Source organism: Primulina eburnea, chromosome 2 (assembly GCF_022965805.1).
Source record: "Primulina eburnea isolate SZY01 chromosome 2, ASM2296580v1, whole genome shotgun sequence".
Lineage (NCBI taxonomy): Eukaryota > Viridiplantae > Streptophyta > Magnoliopsida > Lamiales > Gesneriaceae > Primulina > Primulina eburnea.
Window position 1 is genome coordinate 20,066,844 of NC_133102.1, and position 4,893 is coordinate 20,071,736.

The window sequence follows — 4,893 nt, forward strand, 5'->3', positions numbered from 1 at the left end:
ATGAAAGCAAGACTCTCATCCATTTTCTCATTCTGAGTGCGCCTGCAGGGCTGTGGGCGACGAGGGACAACAGCGCTAGATCCACCAGCTTCCTCCGCCTGAGTGGGGAAGTCCACCCGTCGTTTTGCCCTTTTTCGCTGTTCATCCTCCTGGTAAATTGGCTTCATCGGTTGAAGCCACTCCTCGTCGTCCCGGAAATGTACCCCAGCCCGTGCACACAATTCGGATATGATCGTCGGAAAGAAAAGCCCAATGTGGCTGTTTTGAGCACTCAACATGATCTGAGAAGCTATAAGTTTGCCCACATTTATGGTGTATCCTTGGGTCAATGCAAAAAGTAGCACCGCTCGTTCCTTTTGTACCTCGCTCTTATGCGATACTGGCATCATTCTTCGGGCCACAAACAAATACCACAGGGCAACTTCATCTTTCAAGTATTTCTCGTCAAAGCAGCTTGGTGGTCCGCCCAATGGTTTCCACATCGCACCAGAATGACATAGAGTCTCGATAATCAAGGTGTAGTTGGGATCAGCCACTAACGCCTGGAAGTTAGAGTCATAAACCTCAGCCGTTTCTAAGAGGGAGTTAATCGTGGAAGAATCAAACGACACAAGCTTTCCTCTAACAAATTCCCTACTATCAGTTCGCTCACCGGCATTAGCGTAGAATTCCCTAACCACAGATACCACAACCGCCTTAGGTGGTCGCTAAATTTTTCCCATCCTCTTCTCTCCAAGTCCACAAGAGTTGCCATATATCTATCGTCAAAGGTACGACGAAATCCTCTTTCGGCAATGGGGTTTCTATGTATTTTGGAATGTTCATATCTATCCCTAGCCGCTGCATTCACGAAGCGTGTTCTATCAAACGAGGAGGAAGAAGAAGAACGGGGGTTACCTCTTTGTTTCTTGGGAGCCATAGTGGTTGAAGATGGAGATGGTGACCGGAGTTGTAGAAGGAAAAATTGCCTGATTTGCAAGGAAGGGTGCACCCACGGTACCCAAGTCTTGATCTTTAGAGGAATTTCCTACAAGAAAATGAGAGGGGCGAAAGTGAGAGTTAGGGATTGAGGAAGAAATTTCGTGCAGAATGAAAGAGGGGAAAGGGATTTTCGCTTTTTAACGCAGTCGCGCTCGAGCGGTAGAAAACTACCGCCCGAGCGCCAACCTCTCGGGAAATATTTTTTTGGAAGTAAGTGTTCGCGCTCGAGCGGTACAAAATTACACCCCGAGCGCCAAGCTCTTTGGACTTTTCGTTTTTTATTTTTATTTTTTACACAACTAGAAAAAAAATAAAACATACTGACAAGAATGAAAAATCAAATAAATTGCAAGAGAAAGGGAAAGAAAGGTAGTTCTCAATTTACAGTCGAGAGCTAGACTGTCGGCCGGTCTCAATTTGAATTGTCTTGGAACCGGATGATTCCAAGTTGCGGCTCAACTGTGCCACCCATGTAGTGCTTCAGTCGCTGGGCATTGACCGTAAATGTCCCATCCTTCCCATCGTGCAGTTCCACGGCTCCCTACGGGTGTACTTTAGAAATCACAAATGGTCCAGACCATCGTGACTTCAATTTTCCAGGAATCATTCGCAGTCGGGAGTTGTAGAGGAGGACATTGTCACCTTCCTTGAATTCCCTCTCGATGATTCGCTTGTCATGGGCTTTCTTCGTCTTCTCCTTGTATGACAGTGCAAGATCATATGCCTGGTTCCGGAGTTCCTCCAACTGATCCAGTTGTAGCAGACGTCGTTCACCTGCGTCAGTAAAGTTAAAGTTCAATGCTTTGGTAGCCCAGTATGCTCGATGCTCTAACTCTACAGGTAAATGACATGCTTTACCAAACAACAACCTATATGGTGTAGTGCCTATAGGTGTTTTAAAAGCAGTCCTATATGCCCAAAGAGCATCATCTAATCTCACTGACCAATCTTTTCTACTGACACCTACAACTTTCTCCAAAATTCGCTTTATCTCTCGGTTTGATACTTCCACTTGACCGCTCTTTTGGGGGTGATATGGGGTAGAGATCTTGTGTGTGACACCGTATTTGCTCAAAATTTTTTCAAAGAGTTTGTTGCAAAAATGAGTGCCACCATCACTAATGATTGCCCGTGGTGTCCCAAACCTGTTAAAAATTTTTTTCTTCAAAAATTTCAGAACCACTTGAGCATCATTAGTGGCATATGCTTCTGCCTCGACCCACTTAGACACATAATCAACCGCAACCAAGATATATTTTTTCAGTGAACGAACTGGGAAACGGTCCCATGAAATCTATCCCCCATACATCAAAAACCTCACACTCAATAATATTATTTAAAGGCATTTCATGACGGTTAGAGATGTTACCTGTCCGTTGGCATCTATCACATTCTAGCACATAAGAACGAGCATCTTTAAAGAGTGTGGGCCAATAAAAGCCATATTCAAGTACCTTAGATGACGTCCTTGTTGGTCGAAATGACCACCTACCTCACGGTCATGGCAATGATTAAGGATTTGACCAAACTCCTCCTCTGAAACACACCTTCTTATCATGGAATCTGCACATATCTTAAACAAAAACGGTTCCTCCCAAAAATAGTATTTAACGTTAGAGAAGAATTTCTTTTGATAAACATAAAAATTGTACATTAATTAAATGTTTTATAATATAAATATATAGTTTTTGTTTTATTAAATGTTTAAATATTATATGTTTTATAATAAATTCTATAAAATATAAGTTGTTGTGTAATTACAAGTTTTTACTATTTTTTTACAGGTTCGATAAAACAAGAATAAACTTGGAGTTTCAAATGGGATTAAGATAATACTTGAACCTGTAGAAAGTTGATGTTAATATCTACAATATTGATGGCAAGCATGAGATAAAAATCTTCTCACAAGTGGGATCAAATTAAGCAACAAATAAAGTTACCAAAGGAGTGGCAGTTTTACCATGCTCTAGTATTTTGACCATATCTCTCAAATTACTTGGTTAAATGATTTGAAAAAAATACCACAACTAGACAACTCAATTATCCACAGGTTTCTTTTTATGTGAATAAGCAAATTCCGAGAAGAAGATTTTCAAAAGTGATGTGTAATATAATATAATATCTTGGAACACCAATGAAGACTTTTGAGTAAAAAAATAATATTTTATTTGTGGTTGTCTCCCCAAATTTGGCTATAAATAGGGGTGCATTGTAATGTATTGAGATATCCCCCATTCTATGAACAAACCTTTGAGTTCATAATATTTCTCTCTATATTTTTCTTTTATTTCTTCATTTAAATATAATTAGCATGATAATTTCATATTCAAAGTTTTACACTTTGAATAATGAATAGCATGATAATTTCATATTCTTTTATTTCTTCATTTAAATATAATTAGCATGAAAAGGTGAAACTCTTGGCATGATAATAAGGTTACTAAAAGGTAAGAATCTATGTTTTATATTATTTAATCATTATTTATATATTGTTTATGTTATATTTATTTCTTTAAGTATTTTTATACCCTACTTATAAGTGGGAGTTTTGATTTATTGTTGCTATATGTTACACTAAATTCTTGGAACCATTTAAATGTTAGTTTGATATTACCAACCATTTAAAGTGGATGCCTTGATTTATTATATATGAATATATCATAATATTAATTTCTTGGTACCATTTAAATGTTAGTTTGGTTTTACCAACCATTTAAAAAGGGAACCTTGATTTAGTGTTTACAAATATATATAGCACAATAAATACTTGGCCACATTTATAAGTTTTGGTATATATTATATACTTATAAGATAATAATATATAACATAATATAAATATGATTATTTAATATATTGGAACCATTTTATTAAGTGGATTTCAATATTGTTCGTTAATGTTAACTTTATTAAAATACCAAGAGTGGATCCTTTAATCTCAACTACTTAAATTAAAATTTGAACAATTAAAATTTACCCATTAAAGATTCAAACAATTAAAATTAAAAAGAAACAAAAACAAAACAAAACAAAAAGACATTGTAGTGGACTTGTAATTACCTTAGCTTCCTTGTGGATACGATATCGGACTCACCGAATTATACTACTTGTGGACAACCTGCTCTTGGGAGTGCAACAATCAGAGTCGCAACAAGTTTTTGGCGTCGTTGCCGGGGAAGTATAATTTAATTTCAAATCTATTTAATTTCCTTTATAGTTTATTTTTCTTTATTTGAATTTTTATTGCTTTTGTGTGTTTTTATTCTTTTGCATTTGCATGAGCATTTGGTCACGTACACTTAGTGGTCGACTTATTCGAAATAACCCTTTATTTTTACAAAACATGGCGGAAGAACCCATCCAAGAAAATGAAGATGAAATTCAATCTCAACATGATCATTATAGACGAAGAACACTTAGAGATCACATGAATCCTACACGTACTAGTGCACCTTCATGTCTAGTTTTTCCCCCTGATAAATCTCATTTCAATTTTAAGCCTGGTATTATCCAAATTTTACCCAACTTTCATGGCTTATATTCTGAAAATCCATACATGCATTTATGAGAGTTTGAAGAAGTGTGCAACACATATAATGATCTAAATTGTAGCATGAACACCATTCGACTTAAGATTTTTCCTTTTTCTTTAAAAGATAAAGCTAAAACTTGGCTACAAAATCTTAGATGGGTATCCATTCGAACTTGGGATGAATTGCAACAACAATTTTTGAAAAAGTTTTTTCCATCTCATAGAACAAATTCTTTCAAAAGGCAAATCATCACTTTCACTCAAAAACAAGGAGAAAATTTTTATCAGTGTTGGGATAGATACAAAGAATTGCTTAATCTTTGTCCACATCATGGTTTTGAAATTTGGAGGGTTTTTTCTCAATTTTATGAAGGCTTAGGCAA